Genomic DNA, 18,319 nt, shown 5'->3' on the forward strand with positions numbered 1-18,319 from the left:
TTGCTGGAAATAAGTCTGTACATGAGCGGTGGTCACCCAGCAGCAGAGAGGGTGAACATACCACTTGCTGGAAGGTCCATTTTTGAAGAAAAGAAGTTTCCAACGGAAATGAAATATATAAGGTCAATAACGTCAAACCGAAGCCTCTAAATGACCGAGAGTTTCTTTTATTGGGTTAGCTCATTTTGTTACTTTATCTTTGTCGCTCGTGTTTTTCTAAATTTGTAAATGATTTATTTATCCTACGTGACACTTATTTGCGGTCGCACCCTCCGTTGCTGTATTGTGTGAGTAATTAAATCAGTATTATACCAGTAATTGAATCTTACACTAGTAGGTTAGCTCGAGAAAGATTAGAAGCTATTAGAAGACATCTTCCTATTCGTGATGCTCTCAGACAAAAGAATGCAAGAACGCCAGGAAGCACAAGTTGAATATGCAGAAAATAAAGAGCAATTTTTAAAACCTGTTACAAAGGTTACTGAAAGAGTTGCAGAAGCTACTGAAGGTCTTCTTTCCGCGTTAAAACAAACGGCTGAACAAACTGAAAAAATTGCAAGAAGAACTAAGCAGACAAAAAAGATTTTGAGAGCTCTTTCAGGCGAAATAGTTGCCAATCAACCTTCTGGTAGAGAGGAATAAATACTTGAAGGTATTAGTGAAATAAAAAAATCTTGCACCAAAATATAAAGTAAGAAAAGAAAATATTGTATTGATTAATAAATATTGAGAAGGTGATATTGATGATCTTAAAAAAAGTTAAAGAGAAAGATTTACCTCGTGTTGAAATGGTAGGTTTTATTCGAAAGGATGAACTTTTGAAACCTGAATATGTTGGTGTAACCGATGATAAATTTTTTAAATCGGTATATCGTATATATTACAACAAAAAAAACAGACTAGAGATGATGATCTAAAATATCAAAATTATATTACATAAATAAATAGATTATATGCAGAGTCATAAAACAAAACCAATTACACCTATTTCAACCGCCACCACAACCTCCTGAACCTGAACTCAACAACAAAAGCAACAATATCTACGACAAGAACAACAACAAAAACAACTAAAACTACAAAGATTAACTAAAGTTAGAAATAAATTTACACCTGAATGTTTAACAATTATTAATAAAGCGAAATTCGATGATGAACTATTAGGTATTGCCGTAAAATAGGAAGAACGAGATAACTATTTGAAACCTGAATATAGATCTTTGACAAAAGATGATTGGATTAAAAATGTGTTTTTCGCCTATGGTCTTCATCCTATTGATGATTATGGTAATGATAAACCGCTTTTTCAACAATTTAAACGTAAAATAGAACAACAGAAGACAATAACTGATCCGCCAATATGTGGCCGTGAAGTAATTGCTGTACTCGACGCTGTGTCATCATCAACATTACCACCCCATAAAGTCGTACACGAGTATACGAGTAGACGCGTCTTAAAGTATAATGGTTGATATTTACGGAAGATCTTCTTTTTTAATCGACATTGCCTAATTACACCATCATGAGATTCCTCGTAATCATTGATGATAAGATGTTTTACAAATTCTTTTTGCTCCATTTTATATAATTATATTATTTATTTGATCAAGTGAGACGTCAAAGTACACCGTGCGTACAATCCACTTCAGCCACGAAACAAGAGCTTGAGTGATTATATCCTATGTCTCGGCTCTCACCGGAAGGAAAAGGTGTTTGAGCGTGCCACAACTTGTCTCTGTGCGATTCAAGTAATTCAGGATCTAGGATGGCTGCTGTTCTGGACCTGATTATAGAAGAGAGTGAGCGAGTGACGATTCTGGTAACCGAAGGACAGTCACCTAATTTTGGCTACAGAGCCTGGTTGTGTCAAGAGAACCACCCAACACTCCGATCTGAACTGAAGAAAGTATAGGTCGCCTTAAAAGGCATGCAACTCAATTACCCTTTTGCATGCGGATGCTAAAGCTATCAGGAAACATGTATTGTTTAGTAGTAACTATAGCGAAGTGTGGGTTATAGGCTCGAATCAAATCTCAGACTGGTATTGGTTCCATTTGGAAACAGAGTGAGGGATATTTGTCCATTGAGGGCACAATGGGCTCAAAGGTCCGATAGGTCTTTATTATGCCGCCAAACATGCCTGCCATGATGCCGGAATGTGTCCAATATCATGTGGTGGTAGCGTTTAAAAGAGACTGGTCCAACTGTTTTTCATCAAAGAGCCAGAGAAAAAAGTTAGCCAGTTGAAGGGTGGAGACGCTTAAAGGGACGTTAATATTAGTTTGCCACCAATCTCTAAAAACACGCCACTTTCTCTCATAAGCCTTCAATCTGGAGGGCCTTCTTGCTCTCGAGATTCTCTCTACAGTCGAAGGTTTAAATTATCTGTCTCGCAAGGCTGTCCTGATAAGAGTCAAGCGTAGAGAAGAGGACGGTTCGGGAAGGAATGAAACACCAGTTACCGTGGTTGGATTTGAAGATTCAGGCTGGTCTGAATCTTCCTAGGCAGATCTATCTCTTCATAGGACAGATCGGTGGCTTAGAACTTGTCCCAACTGAGAGAAGCTATCAGAGTCATCTTGTAATTCTGACTCCTTAAATTCTGTATTATGTTTGGTATCAGGACTGCATGAGGGTAAGCAAATGTCCACAACCCTTCCAACTGATTGGGATGCCTCAATAGCCCAAGCTTCTGGCCCTGGCACTCAAGTAACGAAGATGGGTAACTTGTAAAGCCACCTTATCGCAAAAGGTTGATCATCGGACGCACCCAAACTTCATAGATCCGAGTGAAGACCGATTGATAGAGAGACCATCCCGTGTGAAGGACTTGACTTCTCCTGGATAGAGTGTCGACCAAAACAATGAGTCTGCCAGGAATGTGTCTGATTCGTACGTTGAACAGGAGAATATCGTACCAACGTAGAAACTGCCTATCAGAACACACTGGTAGGATGATTTGGTGCCTCCCTGTTTGAAGAGATAGGTCACCGCCACAGAATTGTCGGATTGAATGAAGACTGTTTTGCCTGTGAATCGATCTTTTTCAGAGGTGAAAGGCGTTGATGACAGCATTAATTTGAAGGATATTGATGTGTAGGGGACGTTTCCCTGGCTCCCACGTGCCATTGACGGTAGCGAGGTGCGGCAACAGATGGGCACCCCAACCGCGCGCACTTGCGTCGGTACATACCATTATTTCTGCTTGTGGCTTCGCCTCCGGAATTAACACAGTCATACATGAATCTTGTACATTGAATTCGAAAATATTAAATGAAAGTCACCTAATGTTTGTAAATATATATAATGCACACACTTCATTCTCAGCATATTTATTCTGAAACAAATGACCAGAAACCTGTCGGTATTGCAGCAAAGTGGAGAAAACCAGATTCATCAAGTACTGAGCACTTGTCAGCGATGTTTTTTGTTTGTATCATGTGACTACCGCATTGACATGTGCTCTATGCTTGGTGAGTCTGGTTTTCTAAAAGCTGCTGCAACACATTTCTGGTCGTTGTTTTCAAAATAAATATGTTGAATAATGTATGTTCTTTCATCTTTCTATAAAGACTTCGTAACTTTCGTTTATATTTTTGATTTCTGTTTTCCTACAGCAATATTGAAAATGTTTTTTTTTTTTTTTATAGATCACATGACTATTTGACTTCTGATGTCATTCGCGACCATCTTTAACACGATGAAACCACCAAAGAATTGTATGATATGACATAACTGCATCCTTAAGCTTTATCGAAGCCGACCTTGATATCAGTGAGATAGTGCTGTAAGAGTGCCCGGATTTAACAGTTTGCTATTCGCTCTTCTCTGACATGTTTACGTCAGTGTTATGCATGACTGTTACGTCACACGCATATAACTGTGCCCAGCGTACAGCACGAGCAGCTGACGTTTGTTGTAAATGACCCCATATATCTATCTACTGGTATTAAATTAATAACAGGTTAAAAGAAACAACAATGTATTGTTGTTGTTGTTGTTGTGGGGTTTAACGCCATTTTTCATCACACGATATGCTATGTATGGCTGCCAGTAATAATGGCAGAGGAAGAACCCGAGAAAAGCCCGGGAAGAATCACCGACCCACGAGAAGCTACTGGCAATCTTTCTCACATACCCACATTAGCCGAATCCTATGCTCTAACCCACGCAGACAGGGGCGATATGGCAGTGATCCGTAACGGAGAACGCTTTAGACTACTCGGCCACTCAGAGCCCACAACAATATGTAACAACATTCCAAACTCTTCAAAATAGCCCTCGTGTGCACGTGTCCCAACCCAAGGGCGATGACCTAATGCCTGTGTTAGAGGCACATGTGAATTTATCGCCTCATGCCCATTAAATGGGGGCCCTCCAGCCTTTAAACCACAGGCACTTCATGGGGAAAGCAACGATGACACTCCCAATTAACAATTAATCAAGTGTCTGTACTTTAAACACAGAGTTATAAAGTGGCGATCTAAACAGTCTCCATGTGGTAGCACAGTAGCAACATTCCCCGTACCTGGGGTTAGACACAAACATTCTTTTGAGATCTCCATCTACAAAACTTAAGAAATTATTTGAGACTTAGCCCCACCCACCCAACTTCTCCAGCCCCAGGGGCAGTATATAAAAGTCTTGAGATCGTTTAGTACATCTACTGACCTATTCCCAATCAAATCCCAAAGTTTACAATCTGTATATTCTGCGATAGACGTACAGATACCAACACATACCTGACTACATAATAGCTGCCTTATTTTTAAAGTGACGGTACAAAATCCATATTTTGGTATTCATGCACAGAAACAGGAAAATGCAACAGAAACTATACATTCAGACGTTTAGATATGTTATCTCATGACCCTTTCCCTTCAATTCCAGAATCAAGGCCAGTTATTCAATCGAAAGTACTCGCTACATGCTAAAGCGAAAAGATAAAACATATAGCGTATATAGGATATAGGCGAGGATCCTCATCCTTTACATAGTATCACTCATAGGCTATCGTGACGCCAACCCCCTAGGTTATAACCAGCGGAATACTCTCTTGTATTTTGTACGCCCGCACGATATTTTATAGTCCTCTAGGTAGATAACTGAAATATTTGCACAGAAACCATCTTCTTCTTTCAGTCAAGGTGACATTGACATTAATCCCTTTTAAACCCCAAAATTCGACGGACATCTTCCTAATCCGAAGTGCAAGTCATCCACAATATTTGGACAAGGTATGTGATGTAGAATTAAGGTTACTGTGCGGGAACCATTTTTCTTCCTTTGGTCATTGACCTTTACCTTTGACCCCGAAATCAATAGACTTCTTTCTTACCGTATTGAAAGTCATCCACAAATTTGGTTGATGTATGCCATGCAGAACTATCGTTGTTGTTGTTGTTGTTGTTGTAGGGTTTAACGATATTTTTCAGCACACGATAGGCTATACATGGCGGCCATGGTGGAGGAAGGACCCGGGAAAACCCCGGAAAGAACCACCGACCCACGAGAAACTACTGGCAAGCTTTCAAACATACCCACATTGGCTGAATCCGAGACTCAAACCCACGGAGACAGAGGTGAGATAGCAATGATCCGTAACGGAGAGCGCTTTACACCATTCGGGGCCCCAAGAACTAACGTGGTTGCATAGAAAGAAAAAAAATCTAAAAGAAAATGTCCGACAGTCAAAATGGCTGTTTTTCACCGTTTGGACCACAAATCAATGACTTCTTTCAAACCACAACTGCAAGCCATCCTACCGCTCCGGTGGCCTAGTGGTTAGAGTGTCCGGATCCGGGAGGTCGCGGGTTCGAACCCCGGCCGAGTCATACCAAAGACATAAAAATGGTACTAACGGCTGCCTCGCTAGGCGCTCAGCATTAAACGGTCAGTGTTAGGACTTGTCAGCCTGGTGTCAAGATAATGCGACTGTGTGGGACATGATACTACATGTCTGTGGTATGATGCCCCCGTGCTAGTAATCACTATAAACTGCCACAATACAGACAAGTAGAGATACCACTGAATTTTTTTAAAAAGCTACGTTAAACATCAAAATCACATTTACACACACAAGTAGTGAATGGGGATACTATACGTACAATGGGAATTAGCATTAAAAACACCCCTGGGTCAATATACGTACAATGGAAATTTAACATGGCGAAAAATCGTGGGTCAATATACGTACAAGGGGAATAAACACGGCGAAAAATCGTGGGTCAATATACGTACAAGGGGAATTTATCATGGGAATAGAGTTTGGGCTTGTTTAGGGACAAGGGGATTTTTTTGTAAAAAAAGGGGTAGGCAATTGAAAAGTCATTCTCTTTTCGAGAAATATGGCTGGCCCTGAAAAGGGCCTTTGGGTTTATGTTAATGTTTCCATTAACATAAAGGGCACCGCATTGGTCTTCTTCTTGTCCTTAGGCTGCGTCTCACTGTTGGCCCGTAAATCAGCACTCTTTTGAGGCATCCTTGTCTTTCGACGTAGATCCTACATATCCACAGACTGGTGTTTGTCCTGTGGACAACGGTCCACTTGGATCGGACATACATGAGCATGTCCGTCCTGAACATCATGGAAGACACAAGCGTAGAAGATTGCACATCGGTCCACATCTTGAAGCGACGAGAACAGGTGAATCAATGCACTGAACTGCGCTTATTTATAGGTAGAGGTAGGATTGAAACGGATTGAGTTCATTCACCAATCCGAACACGCGTTACAAAATTCAGTCAGCACGCATCCAATCCGAAGAGAGCAGTCTGTGACGTCATGTAGTCTATATAGATTCGCTAGCGCTTGTGTGCAGTCAATCTATGCGACAGTGATTCAACATGACGGAAACTCAGAAAACTATCCATTGGGGTGCACCAGCAGGGGAGACTGCCCAAGGGAACCCGGACTTACTTTCAGAAGAGGTGAATTGGGATTTTGTGGATTTTCTCTCCTCGCACGAATTTATTCCGGAACCTTCGTTACCTTCTTCATTACCGCAAGTGGAGAATTTTAGACAGAGACAGAAAGAAGAATTGGAGAAATTTATACAACGACAAAAGGAAGCGGAACAAGCTTTTCTCCTACAGCAACAGCAGCAAGAAGAAGAGGTAAGAAAAAAAAAACAACAGCAACAACAGCAAGAAGAAGTAGCAGCAAAGAAACAAGAGGGTGAAAATCAAACGGTCACGGTACTGTTGGACATTTTAGCGGAGTTAAGAAGTCTGAAACAAATGTATCAGACTTCTTTATTACGACCGAAGAGAATACGACCTTCCCGAGCTAAACACGTTAACCCTGTGACTAAGCCTACCGTACCACCCTTAGTGATTTCAACCCAATCATCATCATCATCAACATTACGCAGTCCAGAAGTAGGCCTTGGCCGTGGCAAAGGCTTAAGACAGTTAAAGTTGATTGCTTAAACTCACCCCTACACCAAAATAAAAAGGCCCTTTTCAGGGCCACCCACATTTCTCGAAAAGAGATAGCCCTTCAATTTTGCCAATAACTCAAAAAAAAATAACCCACCCATTTTACCCTTATAGTACGTGTCTGTGTACGAGTGCTTGAGTGTAGCTTCTTATTTTAAAATCAAAACTCAAAGACACTTACCTTGTATCATTAATTTATTCTTTTCTCCATTTTTTACAATCCAATTCACAATTCACAACATAACACTTTAATTAAAAGTTCATTGACTTCTTCTGTCTCCTTGTTTAGTCTCTCTGTTTTTTAAATTTTTTCACCGTCACACTCTTTTCCTCTTCTTCTTCTTCCTCCTCGCTTTCTTCCCTTCTTCTTTTCTTCTCCTGTTTCTTTTTCTTCACCTGTCTTCTTTCTTCCTCAGAAGAATCCCTCTCTTCTTCTGAAGAATCCCTCTCTTCCTCTGAAGAACCTCTCTCTTCTTCTGAAGAATTCCTCTTTTCTTCTGATTCCTCTTGTTTCTTTTTTGGGCAATCTGGAGACCAATGTCCTTTTTCTTTACAATAATAACAGATATCTTTACTTTTGTCTTTTTTAGCCCCTGTTTTTTTCTTTTTTGACGGTCTGGACACTCTGAAGACCAATGCCCTTTCTTCTGACAGATATAGCAAGTATCTTGACTTTTATCTCGAAAGGAAGGAGAGTAGTCCGTCGGCTGGTCTGAAGAGAATTTTCTAATGACCCCTCGCAAAGCTCTGACGAAACGTTCGATTTGGTTAGTCTCTTCCATCGTTGTGCTCGGCTTGAGAGTGAAATGAATAGTGAAAGGACAAGACACACACCCTTTTATATACGCTGGTCTGCCATGACTATAAATTAGTCTATGGTGTTTAAACTTGAGTCATTTGACGTTTTGCACTCAAGATGAAACGATCCTATTCATTTTAGAAGAGAGAAGAAGAAGAAAGTAAGAGGCAGAAACGTGATCTATCGCCTCGTACCAGGGCTGAAATCTTGGCACAAATTCATGCCAGTGATTTTGAAGAGGACATGAGTGAACCAGAATCTGAAACCTCTAAACCAAGTTCGCCACCCTTAGTCAACCCTGAAAAATACTATTCCATTCGAGAGACGGAAAAGCGCTCCTCTAGAAAATTTAGAACCACGGCTTACAAATACACGGTGAAGTTTAAAGATTTCAAGGCTGAAGTGCCGTTAGAGAAAGCAGAAGTGTTTATCACTGGGGTGTGGGATTCTTTGCTCACTGCACTCAAGCGACAATGTCAACCCAAAGAAGACGATCGCTTGAGACTTTCCATAGAACACGACGGTTTGAAATCCCCTGTTTGGATCGAGTTTAGCACCCCTGCAGAATTGACCGCTTCCAAAGTCATGGACAAGATTCAACACGTGCAACAATCTAATGACCAGTTTGACATCACCGATGGAAAAGCCACATTGGACATGACCCACGTCTCTCCTCCTCAAGGGGCCGGACGCAAAAAGATGTTATTGGTGAACGAGCTTCGCAGCATTAAGCGTAGCCTTGTCCAAATTCACAATCCTCATGACCAGATGTGTTTAGCCCGTGCCATCGTGGTGTGACGAACTTATGCCAACAAGAACGACACGGTAGAATGGAAAAGAACCTGGAACACTATTCAACGTTCCTATCGAGCCAAACAATGAAACAAAGCAGAACTCCTGTTGCAACAAGCTGGGCCGTCCAAAGACACACCCTGTGGCATTCCTGAGATGCAAAAATTGCAAGATGTTCTAGCTCCACGCTACACCTTGAAAGTGCACCCTCAAGAAATGCGCGGGCCTTTGTTGTTTCGAGGCCAAGATTTTAAGGACGGAAAATACATTCATGTTTATTATTACGATGACCATTTCGATACCATTACCACCATCACCGGATTCCTGGGATACGGTTATTATTGTGAGAAATGTGATTATGGTTATAACAATCGAGAGCAACACAAGCATTGTGGATTGAAATGCCCAGGATGTTTGGCCTCTCCACCCTGTCTGAGCGAAGAACCAGTGCCTTGTTCAACTTGTCTGCGCACGTTTGTCAGCCCTACCTGTTACCAACAACATTTGAAGACGCAAGGTTCACAGCAGAAATGTGCTTGTCAACTGCTGAGAATGTGCCCTACCTGTGGACAAGGCATACGTACCAATAGTACCAAGGCACACGTATGTTCAGGAAAGAAAAAATGTCACATTTGTCACCACATCGTGGACTTGGAACACCAGTGCTACGTGCAAAAATATCAACCCCCACCAGAGAAAGAGGACGGTCACAAGAAGAAAGGCAATTTCATCTTTTTCGATTTCGAATGCATGCAAGAGACCGGCATTCACATTCCTAATTTCTGCGTGGCTCATCGAGCGTGCGAGAAGTGCATTCAAGAACCTATCTTCAGTCATTGCCCTCACTGCAGCAAGATTCCTGGAGGGCGTGAAAAAATCTTTCGGGGACCGAACACGTTAGCCGATTTCGCTCGATGGGTCTTAGACCCCATCGACAAGACGTGGAGCAAAGAGGACATCGAACGTTACGGAGATTGTCATCGTCATGCCACGGTGATGGCTCACAATTTCTCCGGATACGATGGACAGTTTCTTCTCAGATACTATACGGAACATGGCACCGAACGTCCTAAAGTGACTTTGAACGGAGCCAAAATCATTTTCATGCAAGTGGGACAAGTGCAGTTTAAAGATTCGATGAGTTACTTGGCCATGCCTTTGAGTCGAATGCCTAAAACGTTTGGAATGACAGAAATGGCTAAAGGGTACTTTCCACACTTTTTCAATACGGAAGCCAATCAACATGCCGTTCTACCCCATTTGCCTGAGGCTCACTATTACGACCCCGACAACATGCGTACCGAACAACGAGAAGCTTTCTACGCTTGGTACCAGGCTCACGCCTCGGACCCTTTCGACTTTCAGGAAGAAATGCTGAAGTATTGTCGTTCCGACGTGGACATTTTACGGCGTTGCTGTGGAAAATTTCGAGAACTGTTCATGGAACACGGAGGGGTCGATCCTTTGAAAGAAGCTTGCACCATTGCCAAAGCGTGTTCCTTAGTGTATCGACAACGATTCATGCCTGAAAAGACTGTGGCTGTCATCAGTCCTCAAACGACCCACTATGTCAAGCGTCAATACTCGGTCAAAGCCCTGCGTTGGTTACATTACTTGTACGACAAGGATGACAAGTGGATTCAGCATGCCCGCAACGGAGGGGGTGAAAAGACCATCGGAACGTATTCGGTCGATGGCTGGGACTTAGAAAACCCCAAGATCGTGTACGAGTTTAACGGTTGCTTATTTCACGGATGTCCCGTCTGTTACCCTGACCGTGGCACTAAAAATCAGTTTTTACAACGAACCATGGAAGACTTGTACCAGGACACTTGTCAGCGACGCCTAAAGTTAGAACAGCAAGGATACCAAGTGGTGGAAATGTGGGAACACGAGTACGATCACCGAATGAAAACCGATCCCGAGTTTAAACGCCTCGTGGAAAGTTACCAGTTCATGGACCCGCTGAACCCGAGGGATAGTTTGTACGGAGGAAGGACCAATACCGCCTGTTTGCTGTACCAAGCCGACGAAGAGAAAGGAGAAGAAATCAAATACTTGGACGTGTGTTCGCTGTATCCCTACGTGTGCAAATATTGTCGCTTTCCTGTAGGGCACCCGCAATTGCTGACGGAACACATCGACCTGAAAAACATTCGACAATACGAAGTCTTGATCAAGTGTAAAGTTTTGCCTCCCACGGACTTGTACCATCCCGTCTTACCTCACCATTGTCAAGGCAAACTGATGTTTCCTTTGTGCCGTACTTGTGCCGAAACGTGCAACCAAGACCAGCCTTGTCAGCACACCCAGGAAGAACGTGCCTTGACGAGAACCTGGGTCAGCGTAGAATTGTTCAAAGCTCTGGACATGGGATACCAACTGTTAGAAGTGTACGAAATTTGCCACTTTCCTAAGACACAACAATACCACAAAGGTGATCCCAGTCAGAAAGGCATTTTCGCCGACTACGTGGATGCCTTTTTGAAACTGAAACAAGAAGCCAGCGGCTATCCTTCCTGGTGTCACACTCCCGAAGACCAAATACAATTCAAAGAGAAATACTATGAACAAGAAGGCATCTCTTTAGACCACATCGAAAAAAACGAAGGCAGGCGATCGTTTGCCAAAGTGATGTTAAATTGCTTGTGGGGTAAAATGGCACAACGACCGTGTTTACCCAAGACGGAATATTTGACAGAACCTTCCCGCTACTTCCAGATGATTCACGACAAAACCAAATACATGAAACACGTGGACGTCGTTCGAGAGAATTTGGTCTTGGTCAATTACGAAGAAGATTTGGACTTTGTACAAGACGACCCTTTTGGAAATGTCATCATTGCGGCTTACGTGACAGCTCATGCTCGCTTAAAATTGTACGAAGCTTTAGAACTGTTAGGGGAACGCGTCCTGTACTTTGACACGGACAGTTGCATTTACATCCATCACCCGAGCCAACAGCACCCTGACATCGAAGGAGACCCTTTAGGAGCCTGGACAGACGAGCATCCCGACGACAAGATTCTAAGTTTCGTCAGTGGTGGTCCCAAAAATTACGGCTACGAATACCGGGACAAACAAGGAGAAGTTCACACGACGTGCAAAGTGAAAGGACTGACTCTGAATTATCGTACCAGTCGAGTGGTCAATTTTGGGGTATTGAAAGAAGCCTTGCAATCGGGAGAGGATGGAAACTTTAAAGTGACCACCTATCAACCGAACAAGATTGTACGTTTACCCACTCATCACATCGTCAGTCGGCCCTTGGAAAAAGTCTATCAAATCGTGTACCAGAAGCGAGTTCGACTTCCCAATCATTTCACCTTACCGTATGGACACGTTGGTATAAAACATTGGTTGTAAGAGGATAGTTACCCCACCAGAAAGATGACTTCCCCACAGCAAGAATCGAGTGAGAAACCCGATGAGAACTCCAAGTTCAAACCCTACCATTTTCCAGTCTTCTTACCTGACTATTGTGATTGTGCTCGTCGATTGGACACGTTTCAGAAATGGCCTACGGATAGGGAAGGATTACCTTCTTCGCATGTTTTAGGTAGAAAGGATTTGTCTGCTTCGGACCTGAGTCAGGATTGGGATACGAGGTACAGTGTTTCGCTTGCGGACTGAAGTTACGAATGGATCTATGTATCTATAAAGATTCAGCTATTCTGGAACATACTCGATGGTCTCCGCACTGCCCTTACCTTTCTATGGCCTTTCCACCCATCACACTACGCTACAATGTTGACGGTACCTTAGAGACGGTACCTTCCAGAACAGGACACAAAAAACGTAAAAAAGGAAAGATGTACAAGCTGGAGACTACATTGCGATTAGTATAAAAAGTGGCTATGGTCAAGATCGATAGTTCGTTGTGACTACCAAGACCGAGCAAACATGATGAATACTTTCAGAGAAACACAGAACAAGTTGTTTAGAAAAGCACAATTCAAGTGTGAGGCTTCGGAAGTGGAATGCGATTGTGAGCCTTGCGATGGGTACGATGCTGTACGCTGTGACCTTAGCGATGCCGTAAAGCATCATGGGAACTTTAGTGTCACTACCCCTATCATGGAAAGGGATGCTGTGCGTGTCAAACCTGTGGGATGCGAAAGTGATGCCGCTCGTCCTCTTGGACACTTTACTGGGTTTAAAGGGGAATGTTCACCTTCACGTCTACTTCCCTACGGATGTCATCCAGCCCTGAGCAAACTCCTGCCCATGTCACTCAACCCTCATCGAAACGAACCTGTGAAAGACGAATATTCGTTTCCTGTGCGTTTGTCGGAATGCTGCGACTTTGAAAATCGTCTTCAATCGTTCAAAGGAAAATGGCCTAAGTATCTGGGAGGACCGACCCCCGAAGAATTAGCCAGAGCCGGATTTTTCTACTTGGGCGAAGGAGATAAAGTCAAGTGCTTCAGTTGCGGTGTGTCACTTCACCACTGGGAACCGCAAGATTCGGCCTACGTTGAACATGCTCGATGGGCACCGAATTGTCATTACTTACCCTTAGTGGGACCGAGACATTGAAGTAACTTACCATAATCTGCTCATGGATACTTTACAAGAGAACATTCGTGCTTTGCCTGTGGAGTTGAGAGAACGCATTTACCGAGAGCTGGTCAAAATACAAGTGAAACGTAAAGAACAATTGCATCCGTTACGTCACCGGTGTTTGAACCACTGGTACCTGAAGGCTATACAAGGATTGATTCAATTGAAAGTGTTCCATCGGACAGACATTGATGAACGATCCTCTAGTTTTAAAAAGGATTGTTTTGTTATGGACGATTCTACCTACATCATTGTAAACTTACTGCATCGAATTCCAGAGGAAGAGTTAACGAATTACCAACATCTTGAACACAATGTCAACTTAGTGAAAGAGGAAACTTCTGAACGAATTGTAATGTGCAAATTAGTAACTAAAGGATTTAAATTCGACACTGAAGTAAAACCATGTTTGTGCAAAGAGTACATTTCTTGTGTCAGACCAAAGAGGATTTAGTATGACCTATTCATGGATACTTTGCTACAGAACATTCGTGCTTTGCCTGTGGAGTTGAGAGAACGCATTTACCGAGAACTGATCAAAATACAAGTGAAACGCAAACTCAAAGTTATTCATCCGTTTTTAAATTATGCTCTGTTCCAAAGTACAAGAAGACTGATTATGAGTGGATATTACATCAGGCACAAAGTTAAACGAGGCTATTGGCCACCACCCAACGATTCCAAAAACAGTGTATATACTTATGGATACTTTACAAGAGAACATTTTGGGCTTGCCTGAGGAGTTGAGAGAAAGGATTTACCGAGAGCTGGTGAAAATACAAGTGAAACATAAAGAACAATTGCATCCGTTACGTCACCAGATCTTTAACCACTGGTACCTGAATGGTATAAGAGGACTGATTCGTCAGAAATTTTTTCAGTGGTCAGACCTTGTTGAACACTTTCAGTTTGGGGATGATGATGGACTAGACGTTCGTAATTTTGGTTACTTAGAGATTCACTTACTGCAACGTATTGAGGAAGACGAGTGAAAGGATTACCAACATTTGTTACATGGAACCTGCTTAGAAAAAGACGAAACATCTAGACAAACTCTGACGTTTCAGTTACAGTATGTAACATTTAAATTCCCTACTGGAGAACGAACATGTTCGGTTAGAAATTACCTTTATTGCTTCCGAAACAAAGACACTATAAAATCAAGTTGCCATGCCACGGATTATGTCACATATTATTGAACAGATTCCGTGGAAGGTACTCAATGACCATATTCAAACCGTGGATCATTACCATCAATTATTACAAGAACTGTATCCATTCAATTTGGGACGACAAGTGGTGTGTGTCTTAGTGACTTGTTTTCTGGGATTTCGTTTACCAGCCGATTCTTTGTGGACTCTTTACGATCAGTACTTACCACCTCAATGGCCTTAAATGGTCACGAAAAACTCCTTTTGCTCAAAGCCTTGCGTTTTCATCTGGATACTTCTCGACCTCAACAGGAAAAAAAGATTCGTCAACTTTTAGCTACCCAAGATGTGTATGACGATGTGTGTGTAGCTTGTGACTTACATCCCCATTGGACAGATGTCCGTGCCTGGAAAGAATGGGGATTGAGGCTTGGACCCAAGAAGTGGCCCAGTATGCACGAGAGTTGTTCAAGGAAAAAAGTTACTTTTCAACCCGTGTTAGTGACGGTGCCAGAAGAACCCATCACCCAGGACGGGACTGTCGTGGACAGGCCTGAAAGACCCTTTCGGGAGGACACTTGTGTGACCTTACCCCCTACTATAGAACTGGTTAGAACATTACCCAAAACATGTTGTTGTTGTACAGACACTTGATTTTATTCCACGTTAATGGTTATCATGTGCCTTTTATTCTTGTACTTAAGCCTTTGGCTTTTATGTATTTTTGTCTTTCGTATTCATGTTTGAAAAAAAACATTCAATAAACGTGTTCTGAAAAAGTATATAAACTCTTGTCTTGTTTGTTTTCGTGTCACAAGTGACATTTCTCACACAATGGCTACCTCTGCTGTCTCTGCTCCCTCTTCCTCTACTGTCAAAGTCATCGACGAACACTTAGATCGTGCCAGTTGGCAGGCTTTGTATCTTTGCCATCCCTTTAACATGCTCATTGCTGGACCTAGCGGTTCAGGCAAAACCGAATTCGTCAAACGTTTGATCGAACATAAACATCATTTGATCGATCGGCCACCTCAACGAATCGTGTGGTGTTACAAAGAGTTGCAATCGGCGTACAACCTCTTGCGAGAAAGTCAAGGCGATTCCATCGTGTTTGTGGAAGGCATTCCTAAAGAAGACGACAGCATCGTCTCTGACTCCCGTCAAACCCATTTGGTCATTTTCGACGACATGTTAGGAGAAGACGAAGAAGAAATTAAATTGTGGTTCACGCGCAAAGGGCATCACCGTAATGCCAGTGTCGTTTACATCACCCAAAATTTGTTTCAACAAAGTAAAGCCCATCGCACCATCAGTCTCGATGCGCATTACGTGGTCTTGTTTAAAAGCCCTCGAGATAAATCGCAAGTGCAAGTCTTAACCAAACAGTTAGGAACGACTTGGCTGACTCAGGCGTACGACGATGCCACTCAAACGCCACACGCCTATTTACTCGTCGATTTGAAACCTACGACTCCCGAGGATTTGCGATTTCGTACCCACTTGTTTCACCACTGGTGCCAAGACGGAGGGCCTGTCCTGTACACGTCTCCGTCCTCGACTTCATTTCACTCCCCATAAAAAATCTATAAAAACCTCAGACCCTTTTTCGTCTGTCTCACACAGTGTGAACATGACGTCCCTTCAGTCGCATCTTCCCGTCAAATTGATTCGTGCCTTGTATGGCATCAGTCGAGAAAAAGATCCACAAACACGAGCTCGTGTCTTAGAAGCTAGTCTCAAAGAAGTCTTACGATGGTTCACGGTGACGGCACGTCAATTACTCCAAGGAATCATTCAGATTCCTCATCAAACCAAACGCTTTTTCGATCGAAACAAAGTCGCTTTGGTCCTACTGGCCCATCCCCGCATCGACACTCAAACCAAAAAACAAATCATTTTGAAACCTGGAGGGAGCGGTACTCTAGGAGGGGTCATCATTCGCTCTCTCTTAAGATGGGATCCTAATGCCCCCAAACTTCTCCCCAAGAAAAAAGTCCAACGAAGCCCCAAGAAGAAAAAGACCAGGTCCCCAAGGAGAACTTCTCCAGTGGCAGGACCCTCCTCTTACCAGACACCACCCCGGAAAAAGAAAAGAAGCCCCCAGAAAATGAAACAGAAAAAAAGTCCCCAGAAAAAGAAAAGTCCACAGAAGAAAACTAGTCGCAAGAGAGGCACTTCGGCCGGGACGCAACCTTACACTCGCAAACCACGACTTGCCACAGCGGTGACTGCGTCTCCGGTAGCCTCACGTTCATCCACTTCTCCGTTAATGACACCCAGAACTGAAGAGTACTTGGAGACGTTGATCACACCAAGAACTTCTCCGTTGATGACCCCCAAAAGAACTTCCCCAGTGGCAGGACCCTCCAATTTAGTGGCAGTGGCTGCTGCTCATAAAGTACCTTCTCCCAAAATCAAAGTCCAAGAAAGATCGGGCATATTACAAAGTTTACTGGATTTGTCCAAGCAAGAACTGGCTCGATTTAGTCCGTTACGTACCCCTGCACGACGTGTCATGCCTGTCCTCAAACTGATACGACGTAAAGACAATCAGTGGCGACGCGTTCCAGTATAAAAAAGGCCTGTGACCAAGTAGGGTATCAGTGTTTTTTTGGTCCTCCTGAAGACTCAAAGATGTCACCTTCCAGAAACCCCAAGGAAAGAAAAGGAAAGGACTGCCACGTTTAGCCAAACATGGGGACATGTTATCTGTCCTGTCCAGAGCTTCTCCACCCCTACGAAAAAAACTCATTCAAACGGCCTCCAAAGAGGTCATCGATACCGTGTGCGAATGTTGTTTGAACGTTTTGAAAGGCACGATTCCTTTGTCCAAACACCAGAAACAATGCTTAAGCAAGCATCGTCACGTTCTTCGCCAAATGGTTCGAAAGAAAATTCCCATTCGTCAATAAAAGAAGATGTTGGTCCAACGTGGAGGTATTTTACCCCTCTTGTTAGGTCCCATACTGAAAGGAGTCTTAGGAACCATGTTGGGAGGACTGGTGAGAGCAAGATAAAAAGGCCCTCGGAAGTCCCAAGATCTCAGAATTGACCCCTGACAACCCCATGGAAGGACGAAAACTAACTTTAGTGCCTTACAAACGATGGATGGAATACCATCGATGGCAAGAACAACGCACCCCGCATTTACCTCCCAATCCCCATTTGAGCGAGATGTCCCAGTTACAACACGAATTGCAGTCCTTGATGGATCGCCAACATTTGTCCGAAACAGAAAAATCGCAAAAGTACGGTCAACTCTTGCAACGACTGCAACTCTTTCACCAGAAAGCTTTAGACGAAACAGCTCTACCCACTCTGAAAGATTTTAAGACCTTGATGAAAAGTCCAGCACCATCACCAGTACCAGTACCAGTACCAGTACCACCAGTACCAGTGACCAAGACAGAAAAAGGAGAAGAAGAAGAAGGGTTTCAAACTCCACCAGAAAAAGTATGCAAGTTAACAACACCACCTACCTCCAGAATTGGATGGATTAAAAAGATGATGGCCACCCTTTCTTCATCACAAGAGAAAAAGAAAGTGAAGACAGAAGTGAAGACAGAAGTAAAAC

Source organism: Sinohyriopsis cumingii, chromosome 2 (genome assembly GCF_028554795.1).
Source record: "Sinohyriopsis cumingii isolate HCF-2022 chromosome 2, ASM2855479v2, whole genome shotgun sequence".
Lineage (NCBI taxonomy): Eukaryota > Metazoa > Mollusca > Bivalvia > Unionida > Unionidae > Sinohyriopsis > Sinohyriopsis cumingii.